The 24,340-nt window shown below is 35.3% G+C and overlaps 1 protein-coding gene across 1 annotated transcript in view; it reads left to right on the top strand.

Annotated features, from left to right (window-relative positions):
- The window catches only part of ADGRL2 (adhesion G protein-coupled receptor L2), a 461,330-nt gene that overhangs the window by 90,750 nt on the left and 346,240 nt on the right, over positions 1-24,340 (top strand). The window lies entirely within an intron of this gene.

Below are 24,340 nucleotides of genomic sequence, written 5' to 3'. Positions count from 1 at the left end.
CACTGAAAACCCTGAAGGCAAGCGTGCCTTCTTCCCGGGCCAGCCTGCAGCCAGCCCTGACTCCAGCCAGGCCTTATTGTGGGGCTGCCAAGCACTCTGTCTTCCGTTTGAGTGTCACTTTAAGTTCCCAAGTGCAAGGATTTATTATACTTTGATTTGTACGAGTCCTCCAAGATCAAAGATGGATTCTGAATGTTAGTTGTCAAATGAACAAACGATTGTGGAAATATAAAAGCAAAGCAATTCATGTTGCTTTAGGAATAGCTCATTTGCAAAATCTAATATGCTATTACATTGACATATTTCCTCATTTCATTAAATCTTCCATGTTAGTAAAACTAGTTTGTCACAACCAAATGCTACGATTATGTACATTTATGTATACATTCCACGTGTGTAGTCTTCCTATAGTGTCTAATGAAAGCTAGATCCGGAAATGAAGGTCCAAATAGGAATAACAGCCTCTGCATTCCAGATATCTTTGAATATGGGTATATATATATATGTGTATATATATTTTTTAAATGTTCTGAAACTTATACCTTTCAACAACTTTACTTCTTCTAACATATCCCTGAACTAAAAGTTGTTCTTTAAAAAAAAATCTTGAGTTGAAAAACCTATGAATATAGACACCTTGAAACACCCCCAGCTGAACTGTAGTTTGTAAATGGGACTGCTCACTGATACTGCATTAGAGGGAGGGATTCCCTTTCCCCTTCCCTGATCATTTGCTCTAATCTGCCATCCAAGACTTGGCCTATTTTATTTGAATTTACCTGCATTTGGCCTGGGAAAAATGTTTATGTAAAGACCGACCTCTCTCTGGTCCCTCAGCAGCTCATTTGTGGCGTAGATGAGTGCGCTAGTTCAGCCCCCTCTGTTCACTGGGGACTAAGACCTTGAAGAGTTCTCCAGGCCCTTCCAGGCCCAGAAGAGTCTATTGAGAGTCTCAGCCTTTTTCTTCCCACTAAGCCTTTTTTCTGTTGGGCTGATAAACTCCTAAATTGTTGAAAAGAAGTTGTTTGAAAACGATTTAAGGTATTCTCTTGGGGTTTCTGCACGCAGGGGAGATGTATTTGTGCCTGGGAGTCTTTGGTCCTTAGTGCAGTTAGAGCTGGGTGAGCTCTCTTTCTAGCTCTAAAAGGATTTCTGGAATGTGATGGAAACACGGTGCTCACTACTTTCCAGAAAAAGCCACAGCCACTCAGTTTCCTTTTCCCTCTGTCTCCTTCTCAGTGAGGATTTCTCTCCATAAATGTTAGTCTTTAAAATTAGGATTTCAGGTAATTTCATATTCACTAGGTGAATACTAACCAGATAAGGTAAAAAAGAAGAAAAGAGAAGAGGGGAGAGGAAGGAAGAGGAGGAGAGAGGAGAAGAGAGGCAAAGTCTAGTCTAACACTGAGTTCTGACTAAGGCTAAGTTCGCTCAGACGCCTGAAAGAGTTGAAGCTGTTAATTTTCACAGATTGCTCAAGCAAGCAAAACAAAAGCCATTTAATTTTTCTAATAATCGCAGGCATGGTTTCCTTGTAATGTACTACACAATCTGTATTGATTACTCTGTGGGTGAGATACACATTTAATAAACATGTATTCCAAAGTGAAGCGTAAAATCAAAGTTTAAATTACTATTTTTGAAAGCCACTTTTCCCCAGTATGTCAAAACAAAATCTTGACTGGGGGAAAAAAAAGACTTACATTTCAATTGTTTCTTGAGAAGCTAATTTAATAATAAGCATTAAGTTGAACAAGGCAAAAGCAGGCAGCAGAGGACCAGAGGAATAAATTCTATACTTTTTCAAAATAAGTTAGGATGTCTTCCATGAGATCATTTAGGGACAGAAAAAAGCTTAGCCAGAAGTCATAAAGAATAAATTTTTATATTTCTAAAAAACAAACAAAAATTTCCAGTAGTACTTTAAAATTCTTGAATTCATAAAAATATTTAAATATTAATTCACTAAAAATGTCATTTATGTGCATGTCATAAAGATTAGATTATGAGCTTTTAGTGTTATTTACAAAGGGCATTGTTTACGTATAAGAGCAAATTACTTTGCCAAATTTAAGCAACAGTTTCTGAACTTATAATAATCCCCCAAAACAGTCTATGCAACTATGCAAAAATTTTACACTTACTTAGTGCTCTTCAGAAGAGGTCTATAAGAAAGAAAATCATTAAATGTGCAAAGTGTAAACAGAAAGAGTGATTAAAAGGAAAAGCAAATTTATATTTGTAGTAGTAGAAGGTACTGTTGTTTTTGATTTGTTATATGCTTTAATCTGGCATGCTATTTCACCCTTCATGACACACATCAATACCTTCTTTATGTCTGGCTATTACCACTCATTTAAAAATCTATTTTACATGATTCTTTCAGCCAAAAGTGGACCATAATGACACAGAATACAGCAAGTGCTTCATAAATTCTGTAAGAATCAATACTTTGGCTGGAAATTTGTCAGTCTCTCAAAGTTATGCATCATTAAACTTTACTGTTATTACAGTGGACTCTTCTTCAAAGTTCAGTACCTAGCTCATATTGGAGAAACAGTTTTAGAGCCAAGAAAGGTTGAGAGAAGCAAAAGCTGCCTGCAGTGGGATGTATACCTCCAGATGATGCTTAATTTGCAAAATGCAAATAGAACAAAAGCTGTTTTACTTAGGCATGGGTAGGTAGTTTATAAGATCCAGGTTACACTTATCTAAAGGTCACATAGATGATATCCAAACAAATTTGGAAAATATGAAAAATATCCACCTACTGACCAGATTCTACCTTTCTTCTGATACTCTGACAATTATAGCATACAGCTTCAGACACAGATGATTCCTGAATTCTTCATCCATTTTCACACTGCTTCCTGGATTAACTTGTAATGGGAACACCCTGATGCCTTTTGTTTTGTCCTCTGTAAGAGGCAGTTGGTGATTCTCATAATGACTTGTCTGTGTGGACACCTTTTCAGCCACACCTATAGGGATTCCAGCTGGAATCATGTCACTTACCAAGGGCCTCATCAGCATCGAAAACAAATCTTGTTGGAGTTCCCTGTATGAGCTGTCTCCCGCTTACCTCTCTAGTCTCACCAGTCAAGACCTCACTATCTTTCTGAACATGAGGAATTATTTAAAGTGCCCTGAACAGACTAAGCTCTTGCTCTTGCATTCAAGACCGTGGCTCCTGTAGTTCCCTTCACCTGTCCTGCCCTTTACCCTCTTAACTATTATTTTCTTCATCTCAGAATATTTGTCGCCTTCTCTGGGAAGGCCTCTGTGATCACCTTGGACTGAGTTCTGTACTTCTAGTGAGCACCCTTGTATTGCCCTTCTTTATATTTATGCTTAATGAAATTGCCTGTTCATTGTCTGGCTTCTCTATAACAGTGACAGTTTCAGTAGGGAAATTCAGTCTCCTTTGCTATCATACCTCCTCACCTAACCCAGTGCCTGGCACGAAATTGGTGCTCAAAAACCACCAATGAGTAAGTGAATGAAACCTTCCATGTGCAAAGAAGAAGAGTAAACACTAAAAGATCTCAAAAATTTATAAATCTTAGCTCCTGTTCTTGAGAGGCTTAAAATAAGGTGGGTAAAACAGAGCATAGACATAGATTTTCCTTTAAGAAGAAGGAAAAGAACTAAGAAAAAAAAATCATAACAATTTTTTCATCAGCTACAAGCAAGTCCTACTTTCTTCATGATAATGCCCCCACAGATTATTTTTCAAATTAGTCATTCATAGACTATATGAAAAAGTAAAAACATAAATGGCCATCTGAAAGAAGGAGTTATGTGCAGTCATAACACCTTTCATGAGCACGTTTTCACTTATTGCTGTGACTGAAACGTCTCACCCACTGGTTTGTTGACAATGCCTTCAGGGACACATTGCCACATTGGATGCTTTGAGGTGCAAAGATTCCTTTCTGTTTATCTCTTTACCCAACCTTTCAGCTCAAGCTGTATTTGCAAGTTTGGTCTAGGCTCTTAAAATTTGTTCTTAGGGGGAAAAAGTGGGCCTGATTCTCACTTTCTAAATGAGTTAATATAATAAAGTGCTTATAATAGTACCTGTCACTGGTTCATTACCAATATGTGTTTGTTACTCTTATTTCATACCCCCTGATATCTTCAAATTACCCTTTCAAAAGCACTGTATCTAAGCTTAAAAGCAAGTACGGATGGAGAAGAAAAGTGATATAATGAACCCTGCAGCAAATTCTGGGAGTATTTCATGCATTTAAAATGATAGTTCGGGGGGAGGGGGTGGAGATAGCTCAGTGATAAGAGTGTGTGCTTAGCAGCACAGGGCTCCGAGTTCAATCCCCAGTACTTCCATTAAAAATAAATGAATAACTAAATAAATATAAACCTAATTACCCCGCCTAAGAAAAGAATATTTTAAAGTATAGTTCAGAATTCAGTCATCTGAGTTGGTTGTTAACAGCAGCCATTGTGCCTGGCCTGGGTAGGCGTGAGCAAGTTGGAGTCTGGCCCGGGTAGGATCTTCACTAGGCTGTCATTCTGGCTGTGTGCCCTCTCTTACTTCCATAATCTTTACCTCCAGTTTTTCTATCAACCCACATGCGGAGAGGAAACCTAGTATAATGGACTCGAAGTCAGAAATTCCTGCGTTTGAAACTGACCCCACTGTTAGCCGCCCTGAACCTTCTTATTTTTAATTTTTGAAGATGGAATTAATAACCAGTCATACTTTAAAATCTCTTGAGGATAAGTACTAATTAATATAAAATTAATGGCATAGGTGTCCTCTCATCTTGATGAGAGAAAAGAACTTTTAAGTAGGTAACTGATTAACGTCGTTTGTAATGGATATAAATATCTATGAAGAGCTGGTATCATGTACAGTTCAATAGTGCTCTCTTGCCTCACAGTATATGGTCTATGCCCAACAGGCTATGGTCCATGTTTTTTAAAGATGCCTACCTCACAGTTTTGCACTTATTTAGAATTCAACATGTATTTTTTACAGAACAGAATTGACAAGAATAAGAGACAATCCCGAAAGAATGGCAGGAAAACACTCAAAAATTTTGGTGTCTTATTACTGTTCAAATAATAATTTTCAACAGTGCTGAGTTACCTGACTTCATATGAAAAGATTTTGAAAGAGTCAATAAAGCCCCAAAAGGTCTTGTAGAAAAGAAATGAGTTTCCTGACCTACTATAGGTGGTTTATTTTTCATGTCTAGTAGCAAAGTTTTATTGACTTTTATTTGGCTCATACAGGGGTGTCATATACAACACTTCAGGTTATGAATTTCACAAGAGCATCACATCTGAGGGACATTATTTACATCATAAACACTTAATTTTAGCTTTGATATTTATTCTACCTTTGGACTTACAAATAAATTTGTGTTATTTATTATGACAATTTTCCAGCAGTGGTTGTTAAATATCTTGTTCCTAAAAGATCATAATGTGACAATAAGTTTTGGACAGAAGAAAGTCAAGTGCTGTGAGGAAGAGACACCTTTTTCTAATTCACACAGACACTTGTGTGAGGCTTGCAGCTGCCCTGTCTTTACAGTGCCTGACAGTGCTGAGCAGACAGTAGGATGTTAATAAATACTTGGTGAATGAACAAGTGACTAAACAAAATATTTCAAAGAGTGTGGGTATTGTAAAGGATTGTAACAATAGAAAGCAGTATTGTGGTCGAAAATATCTTAGCTCGAGTTTTAGTTCTATTGCTGTCTGTGTATTTTGGATGAATTATTTAACATGTCTGTGCTTCATATTCCTTATCTTTAAAATGGAAGAATAATAGCATCCATTTTACAGGGTTGCTGGGAAGACTAAGTGAGCTAGTATGTATAAAACACTTAGTGTTGTTCAGTAGCTGTGGAGAGAATCATACTCTACAGTAAGTGTCCAATAAACGGCTACAGTCTCTATTTTTAAATATACCTAACACATAGTTTTGCACTTATTACAAATTCAAGATATATTTTTGGATTGGACAGAATTGATGAGAATAAGAAAATTGTGGAAATACACTTTTAAAACTTTAGAATTTTATTACTGTTCAAATCAAGATAAGTGTTCAATAAATACCTTGGAGATAAAGGTGACAGTGCTGAAGAAGAAGAAGAAGAAGAAGAAGAAAGAAGAGGTAGGGGAGGAAGAGGAGGTGGAGGCAGTTACAACAGATTGGTCAGTCAGGAGTCAGAGTCAAAGTCAAAGACTTCACAGTGGCTTACAAGTCCCTAAATGATCTGCAACATCCCCCCATCCCCCAGACACATTCTCCTCTAACCCTGCTTCACTTCCTTTCACTTCCTCTGTGCTGCTTGTGTTCCAGCCACATGTATCTCCTCGCTGTTCCTTGATTGTACCAGACACACTCCTACCTTAGGGCTTTCTTTGAAGTTATTCTCTATTCCTCAAATGCTTTTATTTCAATATTTGTTGGGATAAGTTTCTTATTTTCTTCAAGTGTTTGCTCAAATGTCACTTTGTCATAGTAAGACCATTGCCCCCCTATAAATTACCACTTGTATCACCTCTCCCCTCAACCTGTCTTCACACACTATCTCAGTTTCTCATACTCTGCTCTGCTTTTTCTTTTATCTTTGGCACATATCACCTTCTAACATACTACATAGTTTATTTATTATGTTTCTTATTTATTGTCTCTCTTCCTTCACTCACGTTCCCCTCCCTCCACTAGAATCTCAAGAGGATGGAGCTTTTTGTTGACTTTTTTCACTAATATAACCCAAGGACCTGGAACAGAACCTGACCCATAATACATGCTAAATACATATTAGTTGTAAGATTTCTCACTTTTAAATCCTTCTCTCTCTTTCCATTGTTTTTCTTTCTGTTTAAATCCAATAAAAATTTTCATTGCACATGGATATTACTTTAGTTCTAGGATTTCCATGAGACAATTAACATTCTCTATCCTGGCCTAGTTCTAATATGAGCAAAGACCTTATTGAGCTTAGAAAAAAGCAAAATTTTGTTTTGTTTTGTTTTGTTCAGTCAAAACTTTATGCCTTTCTGGGCAAACCACAAAACACAAAAGTTTGCATTACTTACATAAAAACACTCCTAATTCAAATCTTTCTTGAAGAAGCTAAAATATTTCTACATCCAATCTTTGAGATACAAGAGCAAGTGCATAAATGGCTTTCCAAGAAATCTAATCAACATTCACAATTATGAATGTGCATTTTTAGTTGTAAAGTACAACTTAATAAATAATGAATAAAGGACAAGGGAAATAAGAGTAGAGAGAGGAAATCAAATTATACAGAAAAAGACGCCCTTTAGGAGGGCAGTGCTTAGATAAAATATATGGTAGTCAAACAATTTTTGAGGCTTTTCAGTAGGTGAGAAAGATAATTCAATTAGAAATGCTAGTAACTTTGTTGTGTATATAAATTCTCAAGTGTATGTGTATATATATCCACTCCACCCATACATATTTTCATTTAAAAACTAGGAAACAATTACACCTGGATTTTGTATGTTTAATGTACTAACATGTTTAAAGTACACATTTGATGTAATTAACAAATAGAGGTTGAAAAAGTAATCCTTTTTTCTAATGCAAACTTTTGTTTATATCTACATTTAAATGTTTCTAGTGTCTAATCAATATTAATAGATTTTGTCGGTTTCTACTTAGCCCTAAATATTAAATTATACATGGTCAGCTAGAAAATATATAGAGAGAATTGATTTATTTGCTGCTATTTCCAAGTAGATATTTCTATCATTTATGATTTAAAGAAATGTAATTTTAATTTTTTACTAAAACTACGCAAATTTTTCAGTTTCTTCATATTTACTGTCTGTCTAGTAAAGTCTTTAGAGAATTGCTTTTCCTATTTTGGGTTGAATATTGTTTAATTTCTAAATCCAAGGGATTAATGCCTAGAAACTTAAATATTTTTATCAAAGAAAATTATTTTTTATTAATATTTATATAATATGTCATATGGACCTGTAATTCTGGAAAGGATTTCTTTCATTGATTCATTCATTCACTCATTCATCCATTCAATGGCTATTTCTCTATTCCAAAGCAAAGCGTGAGTTTTTGCCTTTGATTTGCAGAACTCATTGTTAGGTGGATGCCACATTGTGCCCGGTACTGTGATATGTTGTATTTAGCTGTCAATATCTATAAACATTTCTCAATATGACCTGTGAATGTTAAACTGTTTACAGTGTTTCCTGCAATTATCTCTTCAGAAGCGTGACAGGGGAAATGGGCTCATGTCACCCATAAGATTTGAGAAGCATCTGATGAAAATCATTGTAATTTGGCTTCTATTTTAAGACATTACACACCAAATATTATCATGCACTTAGATTATTTTTGTGTCTTCCAAAGTATTTTCAAATGGTTTTTATTGCTCTTTCTTGGCATCCTCCTGGTGTTCAGGTCATTATTATTTCCATTTTTAGTGGGAGTTATTTGATTACTTAGGGAATAGAACAGTATCATTTGGGGTTAATTACCAGCCTCTTTTTTTTTTTTTTTTTGGAAAGCAATACCTAAAAGAGGAAGAAAGAGAGGAAATGAAAAAGAAAAAGAAGCTCAAAGAATGGCCAGTATACCATTGACTTGTTTTGTTTGCCTTATTAGTGACACACATGGCATGGATAGCATTATTTTAGACATACTTTGGTGACTTACAGTGGAGACAGACTATAACAGAATTCTGTAACTAAAAATCCTTTTTCTTCAATGAGGAATCTACTATCTAAAGAGAAAATAAAATTCAAGTCTCTTAACTCTAATGCTAACATTTCCTCCATTTCTTCTAGTAAATCTCCATCTTGCCTTTGAGAAACTTAATCTCAAAAGAGGAACATCATATATAAGTACCAAATTTCTTCTTTCTGTACAAGTATTTGCATGTGCAAAAAACTGCAGTAACACTCAAATATGCATAGTTGTAATAGAAAAAATAGAGTTTAAGGCATGGGAAATAATATAGTTTCTCACCACCACCTAACCTGACCAGTCTTGTTAGTAAGCAATATTAGAATAAGGAAAGAAGTCATCCTCCCACTTTGTGTGTTCTCTAGGCTCCTCCTATCCAAAGGAATGGCTTTAGTTCATTGATATTTATAAAATGTCATTGATTATTAATTTTCCCCTAGGAATAAGAATGTTAGAAATGCAAAACCAAAATGGGTAGATGCAGTTAATAGATTAAAATTCAAATGAAGGAAAAATTGTTATAAAAATAGCTAACACTTTCTGAATGCCTACTAGATGCTAAACATTTTTGTTTTCATTATCTCCCTTGAAAAAAATCAAAAACAAAAACACCTATGAGGTAGATAGTATAATAGGTCATTTCACAAATGAAATAGTGTGAGCTAGTAAATAGCAAATTCAGACAGAGCCCAGATGTTTCTAACCCCAAGGCCATGAACTTACCCACTGTACAGTTTTCATAGTTAATGATATCAGATCCTTTCCCAGAATTAATCCTGAAATGTGGGAAGGGTGTTGTATACATAAAGGGTAGGAAGAAGGACTTCTGTTAAGCCAATGTATTAGTCATACAACGCAGTGTAAAAAAATTACTCCCAAAACTTAGCTGTGTAAGACAATACATTTTTACCTCACCATTTCTGTGGGTCAGGTTTGGGCCCAGCTTAACTGAGTCCTCTGGGTCAGGTCCTCACAAGACTGCAGTCAAGGTGACCACCAGAGCTGCAGTCACCTTAAGGTTCGACTGGAGGATGACCCACTCGCAAGCTCACTCAGATGTTTGTTGACAAGATTCAGTTTCTCATGGGTTGCTGGACTAAAGGCCTCAGTTCCTCACTAGCTGTTGGCTAGAGCCTCCCTTAGTTCCTTGCCTCTCTCCCTAGGGCAGCCCAGACAATTGCAGCTGAGCGTCCATCAGAATGAACAAGCAAGAGAGCAACAGAGGGTGGGCAAGAGGAAGTCAGAGTCTTTTTGTAGCCTGATCTCAGAACTGACACACCCTCTCATTTGCCATAATCCATTCATAAGAAGCAAGTTACAAGATGCATCCCATACTGCAGGGGAGAGGATTTTGCATGAATACCAGGAGGGGAATCACGGGAGCTCTCTTAGAAGCTGCCCACTGGAATCAGTAAAGTATTCTCAGAGGATAACTGGGGACTAAAAGCTCAGCTGACTGTGCTGTTCATTTGGTTCTAGCAAACTGCCTGAAGTGAATGTCCTTCAGTAGCCTCCATCCTGATTCAGGCAGAGTTTAACATGATGCAGAGTACAGCATGCCAACATCCAGCATGGCCTAGGAAACACTGTAATTCAGCCTAGGAGCTACTGAGACTGAAATTCATTGCTTTACAGAATTAATTTTCATTTAAAATAACAGAAAAGTAAAATAGTAGATGTAAGTAATCTTTTTTGGGGGGGGGGATATACTATAATGGAAAGAAGGCAGCTTCTAGAATCTTCTGGCTATGTTTATTTCAAAGATGCCAGCTGTTTGAACACAGGTGACTTCCTTACTGATCAGAACCTCAGTTTCCTGACTGTGGTTCCAGGACATACTAACTCACCAGGCGGCCATGAGATTAATTAGAATGGTCTATATGGGAGTATTTTGTTAACTGCAAAGGGCAATGTATAAATGCAGATTTTGTCAATATCCCACTTAGCTACAGAGCAGGATAGATTGTTCAGAACAGATGCTTAGCATACTATTTAACTTTCTTATTAGAGCAATAAATATCTTTGGACTTTGGATAATAAATAGACTGTGTTTCATGGCATTCAAACTACCATTAGTAGCCACATTTGCTGTTGATTTACTAAAAAGAGAGAGGGGGAGGAAAAAAGAATTCCAGGCAGTTTTGTTTCAAAGAGGCACTTGTGATTTCAGAGCTTGCTTGCCTTGACCACATGGAAAGGCATGAGCTTTCTACAGTGTGCACTTCCTTCAGCCGTTTCCTTCATTCCACACAGACCCCAGTTAAAATGTTCCCATTGTGTGCGTCTTTGACTTGAGAGAAAACATTTTTCCATTTTATGTAAGAAGTACGTGGCATTTAGGCCCCTGATGGACCCACAGAGTTCATTAGCCTTTCTTCTTTAGTGGCCCAGATTGAAATCTCATCTAATGTTTTCCCATTAGAAATGAGATGGCAAGATATTTTCTGGGAAGTGATTTAGGTATACTAAAACAATCTATAAGGATCTATTGATTAGAAGTAGACTTGACTCAAACTTGATTTGTGTGCAGTGAAGTACCTTGGAAGGTGATGTGATTGACAGGCAGTGCAGAATAGATTTGGGGCTGGAATAGTTAAGATACTGCAGCTCTTTATAAGGTACGTGGACAGAGCTAATCTGTGGAAAAGAAAATTTGAGAAAGAAAAATAAGGAATTTAAGAGTACTGAAGTACTGCATCCTCTGTGGTTGTAGTAGCATATGTAAATTCAAACAAAACCAAAAAAATTTTTTTTGGCATACGGAGAGTTATAGGAAAAAAGGAATTCCAGGGTGTTTCCATGAACTTTGAAAATATTCCTATTCCCTCAAATATGTATTGGTTGCCATTAGGTGATCCTAATTCGTTTTGTTCAATCACATAGTTTTAAAACTACTTACTAGCATATAATAATGGCATTCTCCATTTAACTGGACTCAAACAAACAAAAAACCTGAATCTGAATGACTTGCCCATAATCTTGTATTGATCATGGTAGAGTCTAGAAAAGAATAAAATGATGATTTAAGAATTTCACAACTAGAGTAATAAAGATAAAGCATATATTAACATAATAAGTCACACCCCAGCCAATTATGAAAATGAAGGAGTCTATTGAAAATTTTATATATTTGTTATGCCTTTTCACACCATAGATATACTTGAATGCAAGTCATGATGTAAGCAACATTTAAAATAATACGATGTTAGATGTTTCCAGACATATTTTGCCTGAGACAAAGCTGAGACAAATACTTTACTTTTTAATATGAATAGATTATGATCTGATAGCATTTTATTTATTCTGAAAATAATTCTTGATACTTGTTTGAAGAAATTTCAAACTATTTGTGGTGTTGAAGCAAAGAAAAAATTCAGTTATATTAATAAATCATAAATTTGAAACAACTAAATTTAAATTAAGTTTCATCTGAGTAGCTTAACTTTTTCCCAAAAGTGGTTAAATAAATCTCATTGTGTCTGTATATGCAAAATACTTCAAAGGGCAGACATTCCCTTTGGGCAAATTTAAGTTTATAGCATTTAAAAACAACCCAAAGATTGATCTTTTTAGACATTATCAATGTGGGAATAAGAGTGTCAAGAGTGAAAAATTAAGATAATCAGTTGTGGAATTACCTGTTCTTTTTAAAAAAATCTGGTTATAAATTATCTAGTTCTGTACTGTTCAATATGGTAGCCTCTAGCAACATGTGGCTATTTAAATGTAGATAAATTAAAACAAGTAAAATTAAAAATCAGTATGTCAATTGCCCTACATTTCAAGTTTTCAATAACCATATGTAGCTCTTCTGTGGACAGTCCAGATATGATACATTTCCCATCATCACACAAAGTTCTACTGCACAGCACTGAATTCTCCCTCCTATTTGCCATGTATGGTTTATGTCACCAGTATAATCAGGAAAATATGTAGAGCACTTGATATTCTGTCCCAAGTGCTGACAATTAGATAGCATTTCTCTTCTTTAAAAGTTAATGAACACAAAATTTTTCATATCCCAAGGTGTTCCATTAAATTATGGAAGTTATAACAAAATGAGGGTTGGAAATACTTAGAATTATATATTGGGTTCAATGAAGCACTAAAATAAGCTTATCAAGTCTCCATTTGTCCTCTGTTTGGAGAGAAGTTAATGGAAAAGAGCATATTTGTTCAAATGCTTTTTACACTAAACAAAACAATATTATGAAGGAAGTTCTTAATGTGTGTAAAGATTAGAATGTCATTGAAACAAAGTACCTGATAGAGTGGAATGGGCTTCACTCTGCCGGGAAAAAAGATTTTTTCCTTTCTGTATTCCAGTATTTTGTTCTTGCAAGACTTAAACTGGATGTGTTTAAATGTTCAAAGTCATCAATAATAATTCATGGTATTTTTTTGTATCTGAGAACTAGCTGTCTGAAGATCTCAAAGTAATACATTGCCTTGCTATAAAACATTAAAAAAAAAAAAGTCATCCTGTCCAATTTCTTCCTAGTTTTTGCTGCTGGTTGTGGTGTTAAGTGAAATACTATGGCTTCACAAAGAAAATCAAGAATTCCAAAACCTCAAATTTAACCATTAATACCAGAAGGCAGATTTTTTCTAAGGAAAATACAGTAGTGTTTCCTACTGGTTAAAAAGAAAAATTGAAGCAATGGCTTTTCTTCCATGAAATGTATTTCTAGAAACAGGGATCATTGTCTCTGACCTTTCTTGACCTTAGCCTGTTCTCTTTTGCTAAAGTCATTAAAATGATTAGAACCTCAAGGAGGTTTACAGTGTTATATTCATCTTCTCTTTTTAACTTACTCTGAACTGAATCAACCAGCTTTAAATCCTGCACACATCCTATTAATCCCTTCTAGCTCATCTGTCTGCCTGGATGAGTTTTCCTCAACAGATTCCCTGAATATGCGTTAAAAAACATAAATCACTGGATTAAACTTGTAGAGAATGATGAAAGCTAAATTTGTGTATATACATGTGGTAGGACAAATGGACCCTTTTATTATTTAACCTGAATGAAAGCAATAAATTTGAAACAGGTTCAACTGATGATATTGGTAATCCACAACAGATTTTGTAAGTGTTTTTGAATGAACATTGGTTTTGTTCAATAATCCCTTGGATTAAAGAAGGGTTAGATAACTCAAACAATCTGCAAAGAATGGTATTATTTTGCTATTTATCTTTTATTTTTACAAAAAAAAAAAACAGTATGTATGGTTTAGGCTTTAGCAAATTAGACCAAAAGTTGCATTTGTTATTTTGTTTTTTGAAATCTGTGGTTGGTGCTAGACTATATAGTTTTACTCACATTTTTGGGTAGCAACCTATTCTTCATCTGCTATTGTTTCTGTGTAATGTTATGCAGTAGTGTTATGTATTTTGTTTTCAGGTATGTTAACAATAGCCTCTTCTCTTAATTTCTTGCTGTACTTATCCACCACATTTACTGTAGGTGTTCTAAATTACATGAACTCCAGGATGTGGGATAAAAGTTGTTTTTCTTTTTTTTTAAATTCTACCATGTATTCACTTAGTTGCCCAACAAAAAAGAAGGTTTAAAAGAATTCTTAGGTGGATACTTGGATCTCATAATAATTAAAAACAAATAATTGTTAACTTTTACTTAGCAATTACTACATGCCAAAAAGTCTTTTCATTCCTTATCTCATTGAATTCCTCATAACAGTTCTATGAGATAGGGGCAGTTATATCCCCATTTTTGCAGATGAGAAAACTAAATAACATAGTTAAGTAATGTCCCCAAGGTCAGACATCTAGCAACTGGTATGCAAGTTCAAACACACGTTGTAATATCAGAACCTACATTCTCATACACCCAATTAATTATTTATTGTTGCATAACAAATTACCCTAAAATTACTGCCTTAAAACAGTAAACATTTATCATCTCATAGGTTCTGGGGATCAGGAATTTAAGAGTGACTTAGCTGGGTGGTTCTGGATCCATGTTTCTTAGGAGGTTGTAGTCAGGACGTCAGCAGGAGCTGCAGTCACCTAAAGGCTTGACTGGGGCTTGAGGGTCAGCTTCTAAGAGGGCTCGCTCAGGTAAGTGTACGTGGGATGCCTCAGCGCCTCTTCCACTGTCGGTAGATGACTCAGTTCCTTGCCACTTGGACCTCTCTGGAGAGCTGCTTGACTGTTCTCTTGACATAGTAGCTGGTTCTTTCAAAATAAAACAAAAATCACAATGTCTTTTATAACCTAGACTCAGAAGGCACACTCCATATTTTCTGCAATATCCTGTTGATTACACAAGCCAGCCTATTCTGCATAGGATAGAACTACACAAGGAAGTGGATATCAAGAAATAGACCATCTTGGAGCCTGCCTATGATATCTGCTAAAGTACACTACCTCCCAAGACAAGCTCTATATTCCTAGCATAGAACGTATTATTACAGAATTTACACATTCCAGCTTTTCATGTCTATACTTTTAAATATTGAACAAAAGAACAGCACTGAAATGAAATGCCTACTGCTACTGATTTAGATCTTTAATGGAGAGGATATTGTTTATACTGCGTAAAAATTTCCAGAATAATATTCACATCATACTCAAATGTAGGAATAAAATTATATTGAATGAAGATGCTGAATGGTTTTTCAATGATCCGTTATTTTGTTCTCAACCAGATTCCCATTTTGCTCTAATCTATATTACCAAAGGTTGTCTATGCTACTTCTATAAAGAGCTAGATAGTAAACATTTATAGCTTTGCAGGCCACACAGTCCCTGTTGCAATAATTCGGCTTTGCTGTTGGAATATGAGAGCAGTAACAGACAATATGTAAGTGAATAAGCATAACTGTCTTCCAATAAAACTTTATTTACAAAAACATATGGTAGATCAGATTTGGCCCACAAGGCCACAGTTTATCAATCCTTGGTTATAACCATTCTTTAGGTGGACTTTTGAACAGTTATTACTTTGATTTAAGATAATTAAAATTACTTTAAATTTTATATGACAGAATCATATTAAGTGGTTTTGTCCTGACCCATAAAATATTGTGCAATTTTAGGAAAGCTGGCAGCACTGTCAAGATAGAAAATATGAACCTCTGTAAAAAACAGAGCATAATAGATAAGACAGACTATTTACCCATCAAATAATTGCTCTAAAAATATCAAGTCATTCTAGAATACAGACTGATTTAGGGGGGCTAAAATTTTGATAATTCCTTATTCTGTTGATATCTCTCTGATAAATATTTCATATTTTCAGCTGACCTTGAATTGTCTAGACTCTATGTACTGCACCCAGCATAGAATAGGCACTCAAGAAATATTTGTTGAATGAATTAAACATCTTACCTCTTTTACCTCTTCTTTATCATCCTCTCCTCTCCCCCAGGCCTTCACTGCCTTTTCTTGTCTCTTCAGTAAGTTTGTCAGAGCATATTGTGATATATGAAGTTCATGGTTAGTTTTGCTTTTAAGAAGTCATTCTACAAAAAGTAAAGGGCAGTCAAGAAATAACTATTGGAAGAAAATTTAAGATATAAAGACTTAAAAACAAATTGGAAAATTATAGACTAGAATGAACATTGATTTCAAATAGAGCAGCTAACAGAAGCAATGAAGCATCAGACAACAGAGTGATTGGTGAGGAGTTTATTGGCCTCTGACAAAGCTATTAAAGACCAGTTCAATTTAGTCTTTCTCACCTTCATTTCTGTTAATTTTACTCTAAGGCCAAAAATTATTTTTTTTGAAAACCCACATTCTAATGTGGTTATATCTATATCTTAAAAGATATCTACTAAAATGTTCAATCATTTATTCAAACACATATTTATTGAGTGCTTACAGTGTGTCAAGCACTATGCAAGTTCTCAGAGATATACTGGAAAAGCAAAACATAGATCCTGTCCTTAATCTACTTACAGGCTGATGGGGGCTACAAAAAAATAAACAGGCATGGTAAAAATGAACAGCATCATGAGGTATAAGGTTCATACCCAACTTAATAAATTGTACATTAAACAGATGTATTAAAACTTTAATACTCTGGTCCCAAAGACAATACCGACTGTGCATTTCAGCTATTTCTACTTTTTAAAACAAAAGAAACAACAAAAAATCATAAATACTAATACTGGAATACATTTCTTGATAACTGTGTTCCAGAAAATGCAAATTATTAATAGTGTTTTAAGAGAAAAAATTTCCTAGTGAAATTTTTTGTAAAATGCTGAGTTCAACATAAACAGCTTTTTTTCCTGTTTATTATTATTGCAGGACTTCTCAGTGCCTATAAAACGGTAATAAGCACTGTGACTCACCCAGGGGGCAAGCATGGTTTACTGTCTTGAAATATATTTGATGAGGGCATGCTTTTTTTAAGGAAACATCGGTTAATAGCTACCAGGAGATGGATGTTTCTTGGGACATGGTTTTAGAAACACCACCACATTACAACTTACACATTTTAATTAAATCATATAAATTATATTCTAGGAGAGCTAATTCTTTAAGTGAGATAATAAGTAGTTTTTTTGTTAGGCAACTGTTTTTGCAACACTCTCCAATATTATACCTTTCAAATCCAGAATTTGGTTGCTTTACTCTTTTTAAAAGAAACATTTGCCCACGGTCCCATTAAAAACTATCAAATTTTGCTAATCCTCAGCTGATTAAACAACAGTATTCCAGAGAGTCCAGCTAGGTAACTATCTATGGTCTCAGCCTGCAGAGAACAGCAAAAGGATGAACGGATTAAGCCAACTGTTTGTAGCACTCAATTGTGTCCCCAACTTAAGCACCCTTTTTCTTTCTATTCATCCAACTTTTTCTCTCTTTTTATTTCTTCATAATTCCCTTTTTTCCTCCTCTTTCCTACTCTGGTTTTTTTTTTTTTTTTCTTCATCTCCCTTTTACCCAACTCCCTTTCCAATGACTTAGGTCTGTCTATGGCCACCAAAGGTTTAAGTGTATCCCTACTGGTGACCGTCATAGCAACAGTATTTTAATTCATGTGTAGGAATGGCAATAGTGAGGTAGGCAGCTCATTCATAGCAATGGAAGGGGTAAAGACGCAGTCATATCAGCACAAACTGACACCTCTTTTCCTAGTCTCCTCTCTACTGGCGCCACTGGTGCTGGCTCAGTCTTGCCCAAAGCAACTGTGGAAGATGAGACCACACCATCTTAGTGCGTGTGTATGGAGGAGAACTTCTCTTTAGGGGGGATTTAATTTATACAGTATTCATCTCCAAATCAGTCACTTTGTATTTGAGTTTTTCAAATTATAAAGTGCTCTCTCAAATACTTATTATAAACAATAAAGTACTATTTGGACAAGACACAGAGTCTTAAAGAAATTCAAACAACAATAGGTTTTGAATTGTTAGAAAAGTCCTGAATTGAATTGGTGAAAATAGAAGACAAAGTAAATGCAGACAACAATTATTTCTGGGGAGTCTCGCTTCATAGTTGCAAGTGTTAGATAATGTGGTAAATAAGCTTTTATTCAGATTATTTTAAAAAGCAATGTAGTAAGTTATTACAAAGTAGAGATCAAACCTACAAAATGAATTTTTAAAGTTATAAGCACTTTTAAAAGAAGCCTATGGGAATCCTATAGGCTTAAGCAGGAAAATCATCTAACATGCAGTGAATACTTGTATAAGCAGGGTAGGAGGCAGTGGGGGTATGAAACTGAAAATGGTTTAAGCAAAAGAAGGAAGGAAAATCAGAGACTGGTAACTGACCAAAAGAAGCACCTGCTTTCCGGAAATTAAAATCATGTATTAGGCAGCTCTGACTTAATTGCCAAATGGGGTGAAGCCCAGTCTCTAATATAAAAGGGCCCCAAATTATAATTGGGCATCATGGATTAAAATTCAATACCTGAAAATTTCCTCAGAAATGAATAGGCAACCAGGACAGACTGCAGAGCACAGTACAATATGCTTCCCACAGCTGACACTGGCAGGTCACTTTATTTGGCACCAAATAAAGTTCCCAAGTGGTCTTTAAGGGCATTCAGCTGCTGAGTGCTTATTTCATTCATCCCTTATTGTGCTGCCAGTAGCAGATCCAAAGAAGTAGCATGAATCAGCTCTGTGGATGGAATTTTCTCAGGCTGAGTGATGGAGATGCAACTGAACGTACTTCACCAATTTAGTGGGACCTCTGCTAACAGCAATACCCTGAATGGTAGCAGCTCTCATACAGTGTCATTCTACAGGAAATTCAGGGAAAATGTGGATAAAACTGAACACTAGGAAACTTCCAAAACAGATAGCATTTTGTGACAAAAAATATTTTAAATGAGAAACCTTATATATTTTTGTCCTTACTGTATAATTTAGAAAATTGTGAAACAAGGCTGTTGTCCCCCTTTGTGTGTATCTCCAGATACAAAGTAGAGGCTGACTGTTAAATTCCCTACATTTAGAATAAAACCACAGTGTTATATACTTAGCGATTTTTAGCTGCTGCTTTTAAAAGACAATTCATTCAACATCTTTAGTTTTATATGTGCTAATTTCAGAGTATATACTCAATACTGGAGTGTGTTTCCTTGTTTCTGTCAATTCTAGTAAAATTTTCTAATCATAAAATAGTATTTCATGTCCTCCCCCATGTGGGTTTAAGAACTGCAGGAGCTAGAGCAATTCTACTGAGGTCATGAACCTGTCTGACGAACTACAGATGAATGTAAAATATTCTTCCAAGCTTAACAGGCCTTATTAATGTGCAGTTCCAGTACACATTTTTTATTTAAATTCAAGGAAAGGTTAAAAGGCAGTACTTTTTATTATTGTTTTGCCTTTGGTTTAGGACAAATTCCGCATGTATCTACAACAGAAATAGTCTGCTAATTATTTCATATAAATCACTTTTAGCGGCAGTATCTAAGTGCTACTATCACTGAATGGTTACGAGGCTTACATTTCCATTAGAATTAGAATTGAGGGCTAATTATTTTAGTTAAAGCTAAATTTGATCTAAATGGGAAGCATATTTGGCACTCAATCTAGAAACCTAGGGCTGTTATTAAAAGACTGCTTGTGAATAGAGAGATGATAAAAATACATACAGATTTTTTGGTTTTCCATTTTTAGGAGAACTTGGTATAGTTACAGTGGGATCATTAACAGAAGTATAGTAATATAATATGATTAATATAAGATGTTCCATTCTTCTGTTTATGGCCAAATTTTGCAGTATAAGATGAATTAATTTGCCCAAATAAATCTGTTCAAGTACCTAAATGCTTCTCGAAATTGAATTTCTTCTAACTTCCTATTATGGAAATTTCCAAATTTACACTAAAATAAGCAGAATACTATAAAGAACCTCCATGTACCCACTATCCAAATTCAGTGATTATCAACCCATTATCTATCTTGTTTCACCTATATCCCAACCCCTTCCCTCATCACACTCTTCCTCTTGAGCAGACTAAATGTAGAAGACAAACAGTATGAGATTTTCAAATTATAACTGATGCCTTCTCTAGGTCAAGCACTTAGGAGGCGTTTTTTTTTTTCCCCCAAAGTTTACTCGGGAAAAGAATGATGTACTATACCCACAACATGAAATGATGGATGAGGTGGATATTTAGTAAAATTGTACCTCCAACACCAGGAATTCAACAATCTAGGTTTTCATTTTCTATAAATTTTCTAGGTAAGTGATAATAGTGCTCTTTTTCATCAGTGTAAACTCTCGTCCTCTGACTCTACCATTCCTCTAAAGCTCTCAGCCTTTCTTTCTCTCTCTCTCCTTATTTATTTTTGCCTCTATATAAATCGTAGGTAATAATATTTCCCACATCATAGCTGGTTACATTTTAATGATAGCCTCCAAGGACAGGTGTCAGTTAAATGAAACATATAATTAAAATTTGTGCTATTCTAAAATTGGGTTAGTTGGCAATATGCAAATCAGAAACCAACCCCATTCAGATGATAGGCATGTCGTACTCATCCAGGGTACAGAGTGTGCAGCAGATTCAACTGAGGCCCGTCTTTGCTGGGTGCCAAAGATATGATGGAGTGCTTAGTTTGGCACACCCACATTTCAGGTGTTTCTATTTGGCGTCTAAATTAGTGTTCTACACCTTGGAACTTCGGCAACCAGAGCTCTTGTTCTTGATTATCCCAACAATTTGTGTGAAGGCTATATATGTTTTACCAAGGAATTAATTTAGGTACATTCATACATGTATATGTATATATTATGCAATTATTGTACCTATGTAATAAGTATGATATTATAAATTTCTTTAACATCCAGTACTTCCTGAGTAAGAAATAGGAAGACACGATGTCTTGGTGCCAGTCTTCGATATACACCTCACCTTGTTGGATCCCATGCTTTTCCTTTCAGCCATGGTTATCATTTCCCTAAAGGAATGTCTCTTGAAGTATACTAGTGTTCAAGAGCTCCTGAGACTCCTTTGGCAGTTGCTCAAGAGCAAGCTCTCTGACTTTGTTATGGTCCCTGTTAATTTTGCTCTTGTAACTCCAACCTTTCATTGATTTCTTTATCTTTGGATTTGCCCTTTATGTCCTGCCTCACTCTGCCAAGGGAAAAACATATGATCTCTGTTGAGTTGGAAAAGTCATTACCTTTTCACCTGTAGTCCTCAACTATTGACACCCTGCATGAATTTGTGCCAGGCTCTAGTTCTCTTGGTCCCACTAACCACTGAGATGTAGTCCCTTCTACTCTTGGACTTCAGTCTGCATGTCCCACATGGTCTTCCAATAAGGGTCTCCTAGGCCCATGCAGTGTCTGTCACACAGTATGATTTTACTGCCAGGTCTTCTCTATGTTCTTACCAGGCTCCTTGGTGATACACTGGCTGATAGACTTATCAGCTAGTCTCAGCTATGTTTTGTAAGCTGAGTCTTCAGTCTCAGTGATGTCTCTGGCTTGCCTTAACTCTTAAGCTTGAGCCTCTGTGAATCAGCAGTCAGATGAAGACAATTTCACTTCCCCAACTAGGTGTCACTTGCAAGATTATCCTGTCAGGAAATTAGCCCATTCTCTATGCTCATTTACCCAGTTTCCTGTTTCAAATCTTTCTCTTCTCCCATAGCTTCAAGGCACAGGGAGAAAAAAAATCAAGTTGTTACTATTCAACCAGAAACACCTTTATTTTAAAATTATTTTTAAGTTATTTAAATGTTCAGTCTTTCCTGCCTCACTGTGTGGGTTTCATGCTAACAAATGCACTATAGAAAGATTTAGATACATGTTTCCTTTGATTTTCTTTTGAATAAATCTGGATTTTTAAAAAATCAGTAAGGAAAGGCACAAACTATTAGGAAAGCATTCAGGGTAGATTAATTGCTTATCAAGTTTTCATTCTCTCTTCAAAACATGTTGAACCACTTGTTTTACATGAATTCTAAAGGCTGGCACTAGCTTTCACTTCAGGAAATAAATGACACAGGGTATTATATTTTAAGGACCATTAAAACCTTGAAATTGCACGGTGATTTAAAAAACAACAAGTTATTTAGCCTAGATAGCTTTGTAATGGTTATACAATAGGGAAATTCATTGTTAAATGACCCTCCCACTCTAACTTCACATATAATGCTTGGCAGGAAGAGGAAGGAGAAATGAGACCAGCATCCGGTACACAGGGTGTAATGTAAATAATGTAGGAACGTTAGGGGTCTGGTGACAAGTGGATTGGAGATAATGCACCAAATCTTCCTTGGAATCTTGTGCTTATGGACCCCACAGTTGGTGATTAGAAACTTTTTTGGCCAGTACTAACGAGGCTAGTTCATTGCTGTTGTCATAATTCCAAACTTCCATACTCTTACTACAGGAGTTGCTCTTATCTGTATGTTAATGTATTTGAGATAAACAACAGAAGGTAGCTGTAATATTGTTAATGAAACTATTTTAATATAAATGATTTGGGAATTATGTTAAATGGCATTTGAATCTGATGCATCTATTGTCTAATTTATCACCTTTCTAACCTTTTCTTTTACACCTTCATTAGAACATTTAGGAAGGTAATGAAACCTAGCTCACAGGTTAGAGGCAGAACATGACAAGTTCTAAATTAACAAGAATGATAACAGAAAGAATTCTTTTCAGCAGAATGACAAACCAACAACAACAATAAACAAAAAGAAAACTCCACCTGTTTTTATGACAGCATTTGAGACTATAAAGAAGCAATAATTGCTTAACTAACCAAAGTGATACAGTTCATTATTTTTCTATTGCACGTTTATGTAGTTTTTCCCCTGAAGCACATGCATAATTTGTATTTTTTTAAATATGATTTACATATGGCACTTGAGGAGAAATGTTTTAGAAAACCATAAAGTGTTCTTCCTTGTAGAGGCAATGTCCTTTCTTGTTAATGCCGAGGATGCTTTTCCCCAAGCACTCATTCCCTGCTCAAGATAGTGTAGCGACTAATGAGGAAAACACGACTAGTACCTCAGTTGAATGTTTTCCTTTGTTTATCTACAGGGAGTTCATCCTGCAATGGGAAGAATACTGTAGTATCAATGAGTCTAAAAATGCTCAGATTCTGCCAAGAGGAAAGTTATAAAGCTTTGTGTACCCATGGTTTAAATTAATCTAAAACAATGCAAAAGGAACTGTATCATCTCAAAGAACATCAACCACACTTAATGCTTTCATTGTCTTGTTTATAAAATACAACCCATCTTATTTACATGGGTCTCATTTCCAACCACAGGGTCACTGATTGGCAATACTAGAAGAGGAGCATTTAAATGGCCATCTCTGATACTGGCACTTGCCCCTTATTAAAGGTATATGATGTTTTTCAGCCTACTTGGGATTTCCAGAGTAGTTCCAGTTATTGGCAGTTTTTGAAAACAACTCTATACCCAATAATAATGAGCACCTTCAGTTGGATTTTTTTTTAAAGATGGCATTAATTCAGAATATAAATTAAGAGAATATGTTTGATGGTGAAAAGGTGCAAATCTACCCACACATTTTGGTTTCATGTATAAAATATAAATAGCATATGAACTCTACCTCGTGTCCTCAGAAAGAGCTGCAGCTTTTTTTCCCCTTCTGAAGCGTGTTCAAAATATGCTATTTTAAACATAATAATCCATAAATAAAATATAGGGCTTGCCAAAATTATTTTTTACATATATATATATATAGGATCTTCAAACACTGATCTGGACTTTGATTTTCTTCTGAGATACAACTTAAGAGCTTTAAAAAAATGTCTTTTAAAAAATTCTTACAAAATATGTAAGGTGGTTTTTTTCTTTTTTTGATAATTTGTGTTTCTATATGGCCAAATTGCTCTGTTGTTATAAATACTGTATGTAAAATTACCAGATTGCCTGGCATTTCATTTTTACAAAGGATACTGCATCGTTAAGCATTGAAAGAATATAATATAACTATTCAAACTGCTTAAAATATTTTGTAGCCATAAATTATTATCCAAAAATATTTTTCAAGTAGATAAAAAGAGTTGTCAATTCTGCATAGTGAATGCCTCATAAGGGGCTCGTTTGTGGTTGAAAACTGAATAAAAGCAGTAAATTAAGACCAGACTTAACCATAGAGAAGCCATAATCCACTGCAGATTTCCTT

Source organism: Vicugna pacos, chromosome 13, assembly GCF_048564905.1.
Source record: "Vicugna pacos chromosome 13, VicPac4, whole genome shotgun sequence".
Classification (NCBI taxonomy): domain Eukaryota; kingdom Metazoa; phylum Chordata; class Mammalia; order Artiodactyla; family Camelidae; genus Vicugna; species Vicugna pacos.
The sequence above is the reverse complement of the archived record's forward strand: the minus strand, read 5'-3'. Positions and strand labels throughout refer to the sequence as shown.